This window comes from Symsagittifera roscoffensis, chromosome 10, assembly GCF_963678635.1.
Source record: "Symsagittifera roscoffensis chromosome 10, txSymRosc1.1, whole genome shotgun sequence".
Lineage (NCBI taxonomy): Eukaryota > Metazoa > Xenacoelomorpha > Acoela > Convolutidae > Symsagittifera > Symsagittifera roscoffensis.
This window is the reverse complement of record NC_087071.1, coordinates 40,817,658-40,836,930: the sequence shown is the minus strand read 5'-3', so window position 1 is coordinate 40,836,930 and position 19,273 is coordinate 40,817,658. Positions and strand designations below refer to the sequence as shown.

The 19,273-nt window shown below is 32.6% G+C and overlaps 1 long non-coding RNA gene across 1 annotated transcript in view; it reads right to left on the bottom strand.

Moving 5' to 3' along the window:
• Window positions 1-19,273, bottom strand: part of LOC134855541 (uncharacterized) — a 37,670-nt gene that overhangs the window by 2,180 nt on the left and 16,217 nt on the right. The window lies entirely within an intron of this gene.

The window sequence follows — 19,273 nt, the reverse complement described above, 5'->3', positions numbered from 1 at the left end:
GTCAAAAATTGACTGATTAAAAAGGACACCCGAAGCATAAACAACCCATCACTTTCTCCGAAAGACGAACAAACAACAAATTGATTTTTCGCTACTGTTAAACAGTTGAAGAAGAATCATGAGCCAATAGTTTAAAAGAACAGCAATTTAGAAACCCGTTTGCGGATTAAAATCGAAACGAAATAAATTTTTCTGCTCTACGCTACTTACGAAAAATAGTAGTTTTGACCCGAACACAATCAAAAATTTCCGATACCTGATATAGCCCTCAAGCATCAGAAAAATAATTATTTTGAGTTGATGATTGTTGACAATATTGATCGCCTACATCGTGAACAGATACTTTGAATGTGCAAGAAAAGAAAAAGTACTTTTTTTAATATTTGACAAAACAAAACTCAATTTAAGACTTTAATTGTCTGAGAAGTTCATTGAATTTCATGCACTCGGAATCAACTCGACTGTTTTTAAAAAGTTCTTAGATCCTTTAATCTCTTTTGGTGCTCAAATTTGAGTTTATAATAATCATTAAGAAAATTCGTGTATACAAAAAAAATATATATATTTTTTGGAGCGCCGATTCAAATGGGCAAGGTAAGGCTGCATGCCTGTTAGCAGAATCCAGTTGGGAGCAATTAGGAAAAGCGGAGTCCATATTTTTATTTTTAACCCGATTGAAACCTAAAAGTTTGTATAAACAGTTTTTGTTGATGTAGATCTAAACCAAAAAAAAAAGATTTTTCATTCATGATTTCTTAAAATGAAACGAACGTCAAAAAATTCAACCCAGTTTTTACCAAAAAATTTTGAACAGAAATCAGAATCTTGTATTTATAGGTCTCTGATTTTTGAACAATACTTTCTACTTAAGTTGCTGGGCATTGCAAAATCTTTAACAAAACCTTATAGTTTAAATTGACAACCTTATTGAAGAGAAATCTAACTCGCCAACATATTTTCTTTTCATTAAAGTCTTTCGTTACAGATCACGTTTAGAATGAATCGCGTTTAGATGCTAACTTATTTCATTCAGTGTTTTTAAATGATTCACATCTTTACTTGTACGTTCTTTTCTTATAACTTTTGTCAGTATTTTTCAGACTCCATCAAAATGTTTTTCATAGATTCAGAAAAGTCTGTATATTTTTGTCTCGTCGATCTAATCTCATTGAATTTGTTTTCCTGATGAGTAGTCTGATAGAAAAATTTGTTGTTTTTGTAGTTTATCGAGATTCACTTTGAGGTACAGTCAGGAATCAGTATTCCATCTTGGTATATTGATCAGTTGAGTTAGTGGAACAAATTGGTAACGGTTCTCGAGATAGGATTTAAGAATAAAAACATATTTTTCTCTCAATCTGTCATCGGTACGTTTTTTCTCTCAATTCGTATTTTATTTTTGTAAAGAAACCTAACAATCTTCCAGTATCATTTTTTTCAAATACTTATCCAAAATTCTCCGAAAATTAATAGCAGTGAAATTGACTTGTAATTTGTGTTTGTGTCTTTTTTCCATTTTTGTGAATTGGTTTATTTTTAGCAAGTTTCAAGCATCGGAAGAAAACTCTATTTCAAGTGTTCGACTAAACAAAACAGATCGTCGTGAACATTTTTTAAATGAAAAAACCTGCGATTCCTTAGCAATCACGGCTCTTTTTGTTTTGCAAACCATGATTTCGAAAATTTCTAGTTCTATCAATTTAGATTAAAAAAACATGTAACATTTTCTGTTTTTACACTTAAATTTGCACTCCCTATTTAGACATTAATCTAATTTTGGTCCAATGTCATCACAAAAACTGGTTTAAAGCCTCAGCGGATTTTTTACTCATGTTGCCTTCAAAATGTTGAAAAAATCGAAAAAACTTGTTGTTGTTGTTTTTGTCTCATTGTACCTATTAAGCGAGTCTTTTACCATTGATTTAATTTTGTTGCGTTATCTTTGATACAAGCATTTTGCGGCTTCTGTAGGACTTTGTAAAAAAAGTGCGTATACTCAGTGTTTTTTCGTATTTACACGTTTGACTGGTAACAGTTTATCTAGAGTGTTTCAAATTTGATTTTTGAGTAGAATGAAAGCCTCGTTGAGAGTTATGAATGGAAAAGTTGGTGCAACGACTCCAATGCTACATTTATATTTCAAGTGAAAAATGTTTACAGTTATCATCATCAATTTTTTCCCATGACCGGCCAAAGCTAGCAGCTGTTTCTTGGACTTCCTCTCCAAACACTACGCTTTTCAAGAAAAAACTGTTTTGATGAGTGATAGAAGTTTGTTATGCTGAAACTTCTGCTTGAAAGTTAACAAAAAACTAGCTCCATCGTGCTCTCTGAATGTTCAGTTTGCCAGATTCGATTCAACACTGACTTGAGCGCCAGGTCGCACATATTGAGATTTTCTTTCGAACTTTCAGACTGACCATTTTTTAATTTTAACATTTTAAATTCTTCCCACCCAATTAGTGCTCAGTGTTTCTGAGTAGTTAAGGCTCCATTGTATGATTTACCAGCGTCTCAAGAAAGAGTTCAAGTGGTTGTTGTGATGATTCACATGGAATTGTTGGATAAATTTTTTTTTTATTTCAGTTCGAGTTATTAGTAGTTGAATTATTTTTCTGTTAAACTTTTCAGTATAACTTCACCAGTGAGACCTCTTCTCAAAAAAAAACAGCTGCACCTCCACGCCTTCTGTTGGTTCTATTGCACGTGTAGATGTTTTGGTACTCTCAAGTAAATTTTGTTTATAACTGTTTGCGAGAAAAAATAATTTAGCAGGAAAAATGGGAATTGTTCTGTAGGGTTTTGAGGTTTTTTTCTCCTCGGGTCCCCAACCCGACATAAACAAGAAGTGCAAAAGGTGCATTCAAAAGAATAAGCTACTTAACGTTGTCATAATGCAATGATATTTGACGTGGTGAACAAATCGACAACTGTGAACATATTTGTTCTTCATACTTTACAGCGTAACATCACGCATTTAGCCGTAATAACACATAAAACAAACATAAAACTCGGTATTTTGAAAAAGGGGAACTGGAAAAGAGCCGAAATATCATGTGTTCTTGAAACAAGAAAACTAGTTTAAAAAAACAGCAACAGGAGAAGAGCAGATGTTTTACTCAATAACACAATAAAATTACTAATTAAAACAAAAGGAACCCAAAACATTATTTTCAGTGGATGTATAAGCTGCGGTGATGATTGTTTTGGGTATCGTCGAATCTTACTTACTTTGCGAAACCACTGGCGGCTCTTTTTCACTTTTCCCCGCCAATTTTAATTTGTTATCAGTTGTCATACGTGTTATTATGGCTCAATGTATGGCTCTATGTGAGATATGAATGAAAAAAAAATTGTACACAAAAGTTAGGTTGTTCACCATGCGGCTCTTTTTCCTTTTCCCCCCCACCTCATATAAGCATGAATTTTATGTTGTAACGAGGCGTTTTACAAGGTTAAACATCAAGACCAAATAAGTTTGTCGCGGCCTAATAAATTTGCATGCCAATTTTTGTAACATTCGGAGAACGTGAACAAGATTTCACTAGTAAATTTTTTCAGGTGGGGGAAAGGAAAAAGAGCCCACCATGCAAATTATTATTACATTTTGACAACGTAAAGTCGTAGAGTTTTTTAAAAACTGAAACTCAAATATGGGGGACGGGTTGGAAAAGTGCCACTTATCGTTTTTTCTTGCTCAGTGAAGTGAAATTTTGTTTTAAGTTTTTTTTCTGCAGAATTTTTCCCGCGGAAAAGAGATCAAATATTAGTTACAAGCCATTGGGTCAAATAATTCATTTTTCAGAACAACGCTGAATCGATTATTGAACTGACTCATATTTAAGAAAAGGTTTTGAAAAATCAGCCGAAGTGTGACTAAATCATCATATATATATATATATATATATATATATATATATATATATATATATATATATATATATATATATAAGCAAAAAAATAGAGAAATGGCCTAAAAATATCTGTAAAAATGCACAAGTGTAATCATTTACGGCAAAAAAAAATTATACACCTAGCTAACACTTCGTGAAAGCAACTATAAAAACTAGCGCCCTTTTTACATTTACCCCTTCTCGAGTAAATATCTTTTTTTGAAGACCAACAACTTTGTCAAAGCCCAATAAGTCACATGCCGTTTTTTGCAAAAATCGGACAAGGTGAACAAAAAATTTGTAAAAATTCGATGTTGGGGGAAAGGAAGAAAGCCAAAAAATGGACTCTTTTACTCTCATCCATATAGTTTTGTCTGAAAATCAATTTTTGAAAGAGGAAAGGGGTAAAATTACATAATTAACAAAAAGATTAATGCAATTTTAAGGAGTCTCTGCGAGTTTCTTTGAATAATAATTTACTTCGGCTGATTTTCTGATTTTAATATTTTTCCTCGAAACTATACTCAAAAATGTTTCTGTACGTTCTTTTCATATGCACTCTGACTGTGAGTGTTTTCATGACCCAGGCAAATGTGGTGGACGAACCCTGTTTTTTCAATGGATATGGTGACCTGTGTTCCAGTAGCGGACATTGGCACTATGTTCCAGAATGGAATGATTGTGCGAATGTATGCCCAACCCCGAAGAGGAAGAATCTATACACGTCATACAACAGCTGTGTGAAAACTTGCGTTCAATAACTGACGAATCAGCAACAAAAAAAAACTGGCGACGTTAGTACTGACATATGTGCAAACAACAACTGAAGAAAAACAAAGGCAACAAAGAAAATTTTAGTTCTGAGTAAGGGCAGCGGAATTAGGACTTTCTCGATGGGGGGGGGGGGGGGGCGGATTTTCCAAAAAAAATCAATATTTTTGTCGACCTATTTTTTAAAGGTCGAGCAAATTGATTTTGAAAAAACGAGCCAAAAACGCACTTTTTGGAAAGTTTTGACCAAAAAATCACGGTTTTCCGGTGCGCGCTCAAAAAAACTAGTTTATTTTAGCGCTTAAGGCGCCTTTAGACATTTTTAGGGTCCGTCACCAAAAAGTGGATATCTCAAAATGGTACAAAAGGGGGAGCCTTTGGGTCGGCAAGGGGTCAAATCCCTGAGAAAATGGGGGAGGGGATTCTGAGTATTAAAAGTGTTTTTATATGCAAAGATATCACTTAGTACTTTACAGAGCGTACAAGTTGATGATTTTTATTTTTGTTGAGCGTGTCACCATTTTTTAAAGCCTAAAGTACTCCATAGACCTTAAAAGACAGTCAGAAAAATCAAGGCTTCGTCCAGATACAAGCAGTATTGTTACTTTTCTTGCCAATATAAACTGCTGATTTTTGTTATACTGACACAACGGTTAAAAAGAAAAAATAAACGCTTTTTTTAAATTGAGCTAATACTAGGCAAAAATGGATCAGAAATCAAAACAAAGATGAAAGTTTTGCCAAAAACGAACCAATACTTATGAGCTAAACTCGAACACAACGTTAAACACCATAAAGTGTCAATTTGGCATCTATCAACCTATCAAAGTTATCTATACGGCTTTTTTCCAGTTTCCCTCACTTTGTTTTTTTTCTGAAATCCAATATTTAAAAATCTATTTTAAACCAATTTTCTAATTGAAACAATTTTTGCATCGAAACGTGTCTGCGTGAACAGGTAAACAAAAATTAACAACGTTTCTTACATGCAAAATTCCGTGTGAACAATTTTTGAGCAGCTTAGTTTTGTAACTTAACAAGGGGTGGGCAACTGGAAAAGTGTCCCCTTAACTAACGGCTCAATCACTTCAAAAAACGAAAATCTCGGTTTTTTATCACCAGAGTGTTTTATTAGAATCAAACAGCCACAGAAATATGTTTATGTCTTTTTTCAACCATTTTTAGAAATTGTATGAAAATTGTATGACAAGCATTTCTCCACACACTTGATGCATGGAATTGTATGATAAGCATTTTCGGTGTATGGAAAGTCAACCCGGGTAGACTGTTTTTCCCATCCTCCCCCCGCACCATCCATTTCCTATTTTGTATGTTGTTGTACATGTAACTATGAATTAATGTTACGATGTAAAAAGTGCAATTTGTTATCACAATTGTTATTTTTTCTAATCACACCGAATTTAATTATATTTTTGACAATGTTTCCATAAAATATCAAAACGAAATATAAATGCGGGGGAAAATCGAAAAGAGCGAAACATTTTTTGCTGCAATTTATTGGAGATTTAACCTTTTCTAAGAAGTTTGGCTAGATAAAAAGACACTTGCTTCACTTTGGAGACACTTTCTTAGCAGTTGACTAAGTAATGTTAAAGAGACTTTCGTTGACTTAAATTTGCCAAACATCGTCTATCTTCGTTTCAAAAATCTCCGTCTACGTTATGCAAAAAATGTAGAAAAATAACTGGGTCAAAATTCTGCGCAAATTTTGTTCTCTGCAACATGCATTCCTTTGAAAGAACAAGACAAGCTTCCAAATTGAGGATTGTTTTTCAACCGCAAACTAAATTCACGCAATTTTGACAAAATATCAGACTAAAAACGCAGCTAAATTTAAGAAAGAAAAAATAAAATTTAGAGACTTTTTTCCACGCACCCATCTTTCAATATCATTTTTCAAAAACTAATAGAATTATTTCATAAGGCAAAAAACTGGCATAAGAATGACATTAACATTTCCGCACAGAATAGTCTTCAAACATTACATCGTGAGCTCACGTATGTAGCCATATAAACAAGTATAAAAACAAGAAAAAGAGATTTTTTGGTAGGTAATAATTAAGTGGAAGAGAGCCAAAATTGTACCAGTTTTACTTTGTCGAAACTCTGAGCATAAATTCTTATCTGAAGACAAACTTCCCACAGAAAAAATAAAGTCTTCCAAAATTAGTTTTCGTTGTTCACTTAATTGAAGTAGTGTAGTGTAGTAGAAGTTTTTTTGACCACGATATTGACTTAATAAAAAAAACAAGATCAAATAGCTAATTTCCGAAAAGTGGAATCTCTTTTAAATAGGTGTCGTTCTTGTTGCCCAATTATCTCAGATAGAGAGTTTTTTCATTGTTTTACTTTATTGAAACTCCTATTTTTCTCGTTTGTTTTTCATATTTATAAGATAATGAGCGAAACCTAGCTTTTCCAACGAGAATAAAAAAAAACTTTTTCTCTCAAATTTGTATTATTTTTTCGTGTGTTGTTATGGGACGAAAGAAACGAATCAGGCTCTTTTCCAATTTACGACCACCTTTGGTTTTCAATTTTGAGAAACTAATTTAACATTGTCATAATGCAGAGAAACATGGCATGGTGAACAAACTGACAATTGTGTACATAGTTGTTCTTCATAATTTTCATCGAACATTTTCATCGACTAAAAGTTTAACAAAAATCTTTTTTTAGTTCCCTATATACCAGAATGTCTCTTTTCAAAGCGCGATGATATGGAAGCATACATAACAAAAATCGAAGACAATAAGTAAATTTTCAATCAAGCAGGTTTTTTTTGCATTGTGAAGATGAAAAAATGATAGTTTTTCAAAACTAAATTTTTATGTTGAGAGAGGATGGAAAAAAGCTGAAAATAAAAATAAAATCTAACTATACTTTTCTATTAATTTCTGAAAAATTGTCAATTTGAAAAAGTTCGGTTCGCCAAATTGCGACGAGCAAAAAATAACTTCAGAATTTTTTTTATGAGGAGTAAGTTGTATGCCGTAGGTTTGAAAACAGAAACTTATTATCTTCAATCTATTCTTCTGTGTGGTTTGACATTAAAATTTAAAAGTATCCGAGATATCGGGAGCGACAAGGAAAGGCGTCTTTTTCCTTTTTACGCCACATCACATAAACTTCAGTTTCATAGCGTAAAAAGGGGCATTACAAGGTTATGTATGTTGACCAAAACAAGTTCGATATAGCTCAACTGTTCTGCATGCCAATTTTTGTAGCACTCATTCGGAGAAGACAAAAAAAATTGTGAAAACTCGCAGGTTGAAGGAAAGCAACAAAAGTGAGTAAAACTCAAACTTTGGCTGTTTTGAGATCCACTATTTTTTTTCAACGTATAAAAAAACTAAACGAAAATAAAAGTATAAAATCTACTTTTTAACACTCTTTCCATAGAGCTAACCCTGTTCAATTCCCCCCCCCCAAAAATAGGCTTTGAACAACCAATTTTGCGTTGTCAAAATACGTTGACTTTATGCATGTTTTTACATTACGAGGCCAAACTGTGCACTGGATAGGAGCGCAATTTTGTGTCTATATGTTCCCGGATTCCAGAGACTAATTTTTAAACTTGTTCCAAAATGTAAGTGGATTCCACCTACAACATATCTGTGGATTCCGCGTACAAATACCTGTAACGGAAATTTTGTCGGCATATTTGTTTTGTCGCGGATTCCGCAACAGGAGAAAATAGCTAGTAGTTCTGGATTCCGCAACTTTAAGCGGATACCGCAAAAGTAAGTGGGTTCCGCAAATTTTTGCGGATTCCGCTTAGAATTTGCGGATTCCGCTTACAATTTGAGGAATCCACTTACAGTTTGTGGATTCCACTTACAATTTACGGACTCCGCTTACAATTTGCGGATTTCGTTTACAATTTGCGGATTCCACTTACATATGCGGATTCCAGGACAGCATAAATTTACTGAACACTCATATTATGATTTGTTTGGGGATTCCACAAACTGTTCCGGATTCTGCAAACTTTTGGGGCCTGTTTTATGGGAGCAATTTTATGCAGTATAGTGTTTTAGCTATTTATTTTGCGGAATCCAAAACAGCAAAGAAGATCAAAGAAAAGTAACAATGTTGTGGATTCCGCGGAAAATCTGATTTTGGCCTGTTCCGGAACCCATTTACAATGTACAAAATGCACAGTTTGGCCTCGTAATGTAAAAAATATAGTTTTTGTGAACACATTCGTTTTTCATACCATACCTCGTTACATCAATGTTTGTGACATTGTTAAAATAAGTTTTAAAAATGAAATTCCAAGTTGGAGATGTGGAAAAAGAGTTAAAAAAACGTTAACAAAAACATATCCGAATACAATTATTAATTTAAGGAACTCGAATTTTTTTGATATTTAGCTGTTCCATTTTGAGCAAAGCTTATTATATGCGAAAAGAGCGCTGAGACTTTATATGGTTGTTTGCCCTGATATCATTCAAATTCCTCCCTGAAATCATTCAATTTTTTTTTTCTGGAAGTACATCAAGCAGTTTAAAGAATCACTTCTCGGTAAAAAAGGAACATTTTGAGATAAGAAAAAACAGCAATACTGATTTTTAGTTAGAAGTTGATTCGTGTTACACCTTATTCAGTCAGCTTAGAACTCAATTAAGATGAGTTATCGCAGTTTTTGCAGCTAACAATGAAGGAATCACAACATGGAAAACAATTTTTCTTGAGATCTGTTACATAACCTTAAATTTGAAAAGTTGAAAATGTTTTACCTTCACTCCGTTTCTCTCTTTTTTTTTTATTTTGGACTACAAAAATTTCCTAAAATTATTGTTGTTAATTGAAAATCAAAAGTGGTCCTTTTCTGAGTCTCCTTTTTTTCTCTTAAACAATTTTTGACAAAAGTTTAGAAGTTTTTAGTCATTTTCTCACTGATATCCAATTTGAATGAAGCGTAATCAACGTTAATTTCACGCCATAAAAAGAAGAAAATTAAATATGTTTTCATTTTGCAAAAGGCAATTTAGTGGCAAGGTTAGATTAGGCAAACAACTCTTCTAAAGATATGTTATTCCATATTCAAAGTCGTTTTCCTATACCATCAGAACTTTTTATTCGATTCACAGAGCAAAATAACAAATTTCAACTAATTTTGAAAAAAAAAGACCTTTACACCGAAAGCGTTTCAATGTTTTTGGTTGGTGTGATTAAAGTGTTCAAATTGAAGTCTTGTATTTTTTAAAATGTGGCTCTTTTTCCGACCCCCGCCCCCTCCCACCTCACACTAACATGAATTTTAATGTGTACCGAGTGGTTTTACAAGATTAATTATGAAGACTAAATAGGGTTTTCATAACATAACTAGTCCTTATGTCAGTTTTTATAGCAATCGAACAATGTGAACAAAAATTACTTGTAAAATTTTGCAGGTGGGGGAAGGTGAAAGGAAAAAGTGCCCGAAGTTTTGCAGCTGTGTCTCAGTTATGGATTTTCTCAGAGGTTTTGTAAAAAAAAGGGCTGATCGACTTTTGCACTTTAAACGAGCGTTGAAAATTATGCATGCTAACATTTGATCATTAGTTTAAAAACAGTTTTTGTAAATGAGGAAAATTAGATCATTCAAGATTATGTACGCATAAAACTGTGATTAGTATTAAAAATTTTATTTTAGGAACCTATCAATCTGGAAACTACCAATCTGCGAACAATCTGAGAATTTTGGGAAGGGGAATAGGACAAGAAATATGTCACGATGTAAGATATGAATAACAATTTTGTTCACAATAGTTAGTTTGTTCTTCATGCAAATTTTCATAACATTATGACACGTAAAAATAATTTCAAAAAATTGAAATTCAATTGTGTGGAAGGTGGAAAAGAGCCATTCAGTTTTCTTTTTATTTGCACTTTTTCTATAACGAGCTTAGCTAATTTTTTTGTTTAAATTTCCGTCGAAAAAACGGGAAACTAAATTTCAGTTGAAAAAATATGCCATTAGCAGCGGGCAATACGCCGCAGATGAAAAACATTGAATGTCTTTGTGCCTTCTTTGGCAATTGTTCTGGTTCAGATCGTTTTCAATCTTGCCGATACAAAACAATGGGCCAATGGGAAATGTAGACACAATCCAGTGGGATGCCGTATGTTGAGTTTTGTTACATGGAAATATGTACCTAAGCTTAACACATGTCAAAACACCTGCCCGGACAAAAACTTACTAAATCAATATGACTCATACGATAGCTGCATGAAAACATGCGCTCATTGAGGGGAAAGAAACAAAAACAAAGCCGCAAAAAAATGAAAACTTGAATGTGGATACTAGAGAAGGCACTTTTCCATTTCCCATCTTGTTAAATTACAAAATAGAGATGTTCAAAAATTGTTCACATGGCAATTTGCATGTTGAAAATGTTGTGAAAACTGTTCACCTGTTCACGCTGACACGTTTTAATGCAGTTTCTAACCTTAAACATCATTTTAAAAAGACTTTCATATAATTAATTTCAAGAAAAGTGAAGAGGGGACTGGAAAAGAGCCAAAAGGAACTATATGTGTGACTAAACTGTTAATCTAAACAAAGTTTCTGTTTATAATCTGCCGAAGATTTGAGAGATTTGAATTAGTATACTGTATGAAAAAACGTTCTAAAAATAAATGAAGACCAATCGAATAAAATATAATTTATTTTGTATCTCTTTGGCTTGAAAACACTTTATCATACGCCCAAAGGGTACATAATTTTGTTCAAAATAAGATGCAAAAAATGGCAAGTTTTACACTAAAGAACAAAGTTCTCAAAAATCCCCCCTTCAAAATACCGAACTTTATGTTTGTATTACGTGTTATTACGGCTAAATGCGTGATGTTACGCTGTTATGTATGAAGAACAAATCTGTTCAGAATTGTCGATTTGTTCACCATGCCAAATTTTATTGCATTATGACAATGTTAATTAAGCTTTTCAAAATTGAATTTGAAGGGGGGAACGGGAAAAGAGCCAAATAATTTAACAAAACTGAAATCCATTTGTGGGGAAAGTGGAAAAGAGTCATTCAATTTTTTTTGCACTTTTCTATCACGAGCTACTTTTTTGTCTAAATTTTCGTTGAATAAGCGGGAAACTAGGGTGCGGTTGAAAAATATGTTGAAAAATAAGTCATTCATTGAAAAATGTCATTAACAGCGGGAAACACGCCAAAGATAAAATACATTAAAAATCACAATTTTGATTTCTTACATCAACAGGTAGTAATTTTTTACTTGACTAAATTTCAGGAGCAGTTAAAAAAAAATCGAAGTATAAACGGCTGAAGCTAATAAATCAGCGTATTACCACATAATACCTACACCGGTTCGATTGAGCAAAGATGTCTGCGTATCTTCTTTTTTCACTTGTTCTGGTTCAGAGCGTTTTCAATCTGGCCGAAGGAAAACAATGGGCCAATGGGAAATGTACACACAATCCAGTGGGATGCCGTATGTTGAGTTTTGTTACATGGAAATATGTACCTAAGCTTAACACATGTCAAAACACCTGCCCGGACAAAAACTTACTAAATCAATATGACTCATACGATAGCTGCATGAAAACATGCGCTCATTGAGGGGAAAGAAACAAAAACAAAGCCGCAAAAAATGAAAACTTGAATGTGGATACAAGAGAAGGCACTTTTCCATTCCCCTATTGTTAAATTACAAAATAGAGATGTTCAAAAATTGTTCACATGGCAAATTGCATGTTGAAAATGTTGTGGAAATTGTTCACCTGTTCACGCTGACACGTTTTAATACAGTTTCTAACCTTAAACATCATTTTAAAAAGACTTTCATATAATTAATTTCAAGAAAAGTGAAGGGGGACTGGAAAAGAGCCAACAGAAACTATATGTGTGACTAAACTTATAATCTAAACAAAGTTTCTGTTTATAATCTGCCGAAGATTTGAGAGATTTGAGTTAGTATACTGTATGAAAAAACTTTCTAAAATTAAATGAAGACCAATCGAATAAAATATAATTTATTTTGTATCTTTTTGGCTTGAAAACACTTTCTCATACGCCTATAGGGTACATGATTTTGTTCAAAATAAGATGCAAAAAATGGCAAGTTTCACACTAAAGAACAAAGTTCTCAAAAATTCCAGAAAAGCTGAATAAATGTTGTTGAAATAATTTCCCCTATGACACATTTTCATTTTTTTAGCTAACTCTCAATTATGCGCGTGAAACGAGCTTAACTGGCTCTTTTCCAGTTTCCCCCACCCCCCTTTCAAATTTAATTTTGAAAAGCTAATTTAACGTTGTCATAATGCAATGAAATTTGGCGTAGTGAACAAATTGACAACTGTGAACAGATTTGTTCTTCAAACTTTACAGCGTAACATCACGCATTTAGCCGTAATAACACGTAAATCAAACATAAAACTCGGTATTTTGAAAAGGGGGGGACTGGAAAAGAGCCGCTTAACTTGTAACCCTTAACTTGCAACGCATTCATTATGACAAAATGAAAACAGTTTTTCAAAATTGAATTTCTAGTGTGGCAGAAAATGGAAAAGAGCCGTTTGTTATATTGATATTTCTCTTTTTTTCCTTTTCATAACACTCGGCAAAAAAAACGTTGTCATGCTAATCCATACTAAGAAAAACGTTCCAAAAAAATGCAAGCTTCAGGTGGATTTTGATTGAAAAGCAATTTCGCAATAGATCACATAAGACTATAGAGTAGAGTTTTTTAATAACAAGCTAGCACCACTTTCATAATCAAAATCTATTCCATGCTCAATAACATTTTTCTGAATGTTTAAAAGTGTGCCAGTTTCCTAAACCTTTGTTCAAAATGACGTAGTGCAGCTACATTTGTTTCAAACAAAAGAATCAAAAGTGACCCTGATTCTCACGTGAGACCAGAGTCATTTTTAAATTTTTTGGTTAGATATGTTTAGTTTGTCAAAAAAAAACAATTTCTCTTACAAAGCCAAAAAGAAGTTTTTCAAAGCATAAGTTTTCTTCAAAACCCTTAAAATTGCTCGTTTCCAGAAAAAAATTTTATCGACACCCAGCCATATTCTGAATAAACCTTTTAGGCACTTCTCCATGGAGACTCAAAATAACTAATTTGAAAAGAAAATCTACATGGAATCACTTTACCCATTCAGCTGTGGCACACAAAAAATTCCTGAAGTGAGAAATTTTGCAAATGGAATGAATGGTGAAGAAAATATTTTCCAAAAGGCAAAAAGAGGGCCTCATGAAAATAGTGCTCAGTCTTCGGCTTATTGAAACGGAATATTGACTTTGTTAATATCGAAACCACAGGCAGAAAAAACTGGCTATTTATATCATATCATCAATTTTTGAGCCGTTTGAGGGACCAAAACATAAAACTATTTGAATATTGCGTTCAATTTTTTGGTTATGGTAATGTTTTTAATTACTAAAATGCCTCGCGTTTTCCGAGAGAATTAGCATTTTTTTCCGAAAATCAATTTTAGAATGCAAATTAAAACTGTTTTTTTTTAGTCATGCAACATGAAACACTATATTTCAATTAAACATCTCGTCATTTTTAAGATAACACAAAAATATATCGTTTTGACTAAATTTGGATAATCAACAAATTCAGATTTTAATTTGTTGCACAAAATTGATTTTTTTTAAGTTTAACAACGATAGAGAACCTTAATTTCTCGTGTCGAAGTTTATATTTTTACAAACAAAATTGTTTATATTACAATCAAATATGCTTATCATACAATCATGCTTCTCATAATTTATACAAACGAAGTTGCTTATCATACATTTTTATTTATGAAGTAGAAACTGCCAAAAAAAACAGAACAGATTATATTGTTTTTATTTCCTGTTTAAAAACTGCTCAGCTCAAATAAACGAACTAGAAAAGAGAGCAAAATTGTCGATGAAATTTTTGTGCAAAAACAGGTTTGGTCCATTTTTCTCTTGCCTAGTAAGCTCAATTTGTTCTGCTAATAAAAACTACAGTGTTTTGAACGACTGAGTTTTCTAAGTTTTCTTTAGTTGCAAGTCAAAATTGAAAAAACAAACTTATTTGGCGGATTTTCTAATTAAGTTCATCTCTGAGCACGTACCCAGGGGATTTTTTAGTGCGTGATCACAAAATTAATTTCTCACATACGTTTTTGTTTTAGATTCTGATAAGAGTTTGAAAATTACAGATCTGAAACGTATCTGAAATAGACAACTTCAGATCTGAAATAACCTTGAAAAAAATTTTAGATTTGAAATTAGATCTGCGAAACCCTTTGTTGAATTATAGTCTCTGCTTTTCAAGCAAACAATTGAGTTTAAAATTTTTGATGATTCTTTAATACACATTTATGTTTAGATTAATTAGCGATTTAGAAAACAAACCAACAGCTTCACAACACAAACAGTTTCTTTTTGAACTAAATTTCTTGTTCAACTTTAGAAAACTGTTTGAAAGCCTATCAAATTTATATTCTCATTCTCTACTTAAGCGTTTCCAATATTAATCTCATGCTCGAGGAAACCTTTTTTGACAGTCTCTCTTTTGAGATACCGCTGAGTTCCTGCAAGTAGCTAGCAGAAGCTATCAGATACAAAAAAAAAGCAAAAATTGTGTCAGAATCAAGGAAATTTCAGATCTGAAATAACCAAGAAAAACAAAGTTTCAGATCTGAAATTAGATGTGAAATAACCAATCCTTAAAGTATCCAAGCGTTATTTAAGCATTTCACAACCTATTCCCGATCTAAAAATTAAAAAAACCCACTTGGATACGGGATTTTTGATAATTTTTGGTGTTCAAGCTAAAATTTAAAACTGACTCGTAATATTCTAAGTACAAATAATCTATTTTCTTGCAAAACCAATTGTTTATTATCAAATAACCAGCTTTTTTTATAACTATTGATTTTTATTACAGTTGTCAGCCGCAATTTTTTAAGTTTTTCCAGATAGCATCACATAAAAGGAAGGTAACCAATATTTGCGAATTTGAACAAATAACTTTCAGCAGCGACCATGAATCCGGTATCCTAATCCAAATGAACATCGCAAGTTTAAATAGAGAGCTGATTTAGAGAATTTTTTATAAATGGCTAGTGTTTTGTATAAAAACAGACCCGTTTTTTTTCACTTTAACTTAGAACTCCATCCAAATTTCAAAGAACGGGTGTGAAAACTGAAAATCTATACGTTCGGGTACGAACAATGAGTATTATGCATCAAAAAATTTCAAATCGATTTTTTTCAAACAATATTACATAGTCCTCGTCGGTTTTGTTTTTAAAATGCCGAGAAGCACCTTTCCCACTAGCAGTTTAGTTTGGATTTTTTAACCCAAAAGAGTAATGCGAATAAGACTCGACTATAATTTTGCATAATTTGAATTTCATGCCCATCATCTTCAAACAAGAATCTACGCATGAGCCAAGCTGGTTACACAAAAGCCCTAAATAGAATGAAGCTTTTGTGCTTCATACTCAAATTTAACTTATAAAAATCCATTATTTTTCTTCTCAAATAGCATGAGGGGGTTTGAACGGTTGATCCAAAACTAATTATATATCCATAGAATTCCCAGAAAATCCATTTAAAAACATGACTCACTGAAAACATGAAGTTTTATTGAAACAAAAAATTGTTGGGATAACTTTGATAGCTCGTTAAATAAAGTGGACAGATGGTTCAAAACGAATAGTCTTAGAGTCAATCCTGGTAAAATTCGAATAATGAAACCTCACTGATGAGGAAGCTGGTCTCCCAATGGAACGTTCGTTTCCTGTAATTTGAACTTTTTCATAATCTCTCAGCCCAGTTAGTTTGGTTATGCATTATCGCCAAATAAATACAAAAGGACTTTAATCAGTTTTTGGTCCAAGAAATTTTAACCCAGCCCCAGTCTGTAAAAAATGCAGTTTAGTAAATTTGATACGTTGTTTTGATCTTTCTGGTGCAGCTGGATTCAGAAAATTGATTATTTTTACTTCAATAAATATGATCCAATTCATTAAAAATGTCCCAACAATTAGGCCAGATAAGGCCAATCTTATTTTTAAAAATATTTTCAGCATTTCTGAGAGAGTCAGGTTTGAATTTTTTTTTGCTGAAATCAGTGCATAACAAGTTTCCCAGACCAACTTATGGATACTGAATACGATGAAAATGACAAACTAGTGTCTATTATAGTGCTAGTAGCCTTTAACCACTTAAATTTAATACAAAAAAACTGCTCATCATATGATCCCATGAAAAAGCTTTTTCTACTATCGGATCAGAAAATGCTTAAAAAACGCCAAACTTGGTCGGGATACTTAGACAGAATATGGGTAAGCCTTGAATTTCAAATTTCAGACAATAACTTACGTCAATACTGTGAAAACTGAGTCCTCACCTGATGATGGTAACTTGTAACATAACAGTTACCGCATATAGTGAAAACATTTAATCACAAACTTCCAGATAACTAGAGCGGATTAGGTTCAATTTTTTGTTTCACGCAAAAGAAGTTCCTTGCTAAAATAGGTTTTTTTGTTCCACGCAAAGTAAAATAAGTAATTCCGTAAAAAAATTAACAAACAGTTTAATACAGGGACAGTTTGTTGTACAGTTTCATTCAAAAATCGCTGATCATTCAAATCAATGAAAAAAACTGCTTATTATACAATCACATACCAGAAAAACGCTTATCAAACAAATCAAAATAAAAAATTCGATAAGAAAATAACACGTTCAGAAGTTCAACATAGTAAAAAGAACATCTCCTTCTAAATGAATTGGAAATTTTGTTCATACCTCCTAGGCCAGTGAATAAACATCTGACCAGGACGTGATATTTTTTGCCAACTGACACTTTTTTGTTTTTTGCTAACTGACAAATGATCCATGATCCAAAAAATAGTGTCTCCTTATTCTTGCCGGCCTTTTCATATTCTTTAAAACTGGAAAATTTTTATTAAAACAACAGAAGAACCTAATTTTCTTGTGTTGACTTGATGTGTAGTAATAAAAATTCCAAAAAAATCCAAATTCTAAAAACAAAATTTTCTATGCATAATTTTTCAATTGATTTGTTGTTCATCAAATCAATTTGTTTTTCCCGTAGTCGTAGGAAAGCAGATTAATGAGACCTTATATTTTAAAGTACTCCAAAACGTGATTTTGTTAAATGCGCCCGCATGTCGCCGAATCAATTTTAAAAAAATGAGACCAGAAATGTACAATTTTGTTATTCAAATCGCCGGAAAAAAAATAAAATTTATTACGAGGCTTCATTTTGCATAACAATCGAAAGAAAAATATCTATTCTTCCTTAAAGGCCTTGTTGTTAGAGTTTACAGCAAGTTACGATTCAGTTCAAGGGTTTCCATCATTTTTTCCAACAGATCCAAGGCTGCTCTCTGCACAAATCTTTCTTCTTGAACCACTGAAAAGTCAATAAAAATTCAGGATTCTCATATGGGATAACGGGAGTCCACTTTTTGCCAATTTTGAGACGGTAAGGAACGTCAATGCTATGCAAAATGAGTTGTCTTCTATGATGGTATCTTTTCAATTGACCTTTGCCGAAGCCTATCTTAGTAATAATGTTAACGCCACAATCTTCCAGATAATATGACCAGATTAAATTCAGTTTTTTGTTTTCTTCAGAATAATCAGTCAAGTTAGATAAATATTCTTGTGGTGTGATTTTCAAACCTTGTAGTCCATGTTCATGGTAACTGTAAAATTGGCCGAAACAACATCCTTCAAACTTAACGAAAAAATTGTGTCGACGATACATTTGCTCGAAAGCTTCATCAGAAGCTAGTTTCGCGTTATCTTTGAACACTATATACTTCCGGTGTATATCACGATTCACATAATTATTGAAACGTTGAAAATCGATAGCTGGATTCATACCATCATTGTCACTTCTGAAGTCGGAGAGACAGTAAAATTTACTTTCTTTCCTACAAATAGGCCAAAAACTGATGTCAGCTGTTTCCACTGGAATATCGAACGTAACAGACGACCATGTAGTACCATTTGTTGGATAAAAAACATTATCAGATTCATTTTCAGTGAAAATAACTATAAAAAACCCTAATGCCAGAAAAAATTTCATTAGTTTCTGAATGGTAGATAAGTCAAAGTCCTAACGGTCAAATTGTTTGTTTCAATCAAAGTATTTATAGTCAAACTAACAAATCATTTTAACCAAAAATAAAACTTCAAATAAACTGATCAAACTTGAAATCAAAAGAGAATTGAATTTTTGTTTATTCATATCGATTTGCATCAATATTTTAAATATGGACCAAGTTGACGTATTTTCCGATATAACTTTTGCTAACGGACTTAGATACAAAAAAATTACCAAAATTATTTTTCCATTTAGATCACTGCCTTTGAAAATCATCGACTAAGTAAACCTTCCAACTTATGCATTGGCCGAAGCTGTGCTTTTCTATTGAATGGGTTTTCCATTCGTAGAGGAATTCTTTTCAATCTAGTCATTCAAAAGTAGCTGAAGAGATATCGTAAAGGAACCTGTTTTTTTAAATAGTTTCCAGCTATAATTTAAAACTGACTCGCACTATTTAAAAATACGAGAAACCTATAGCAAAAACA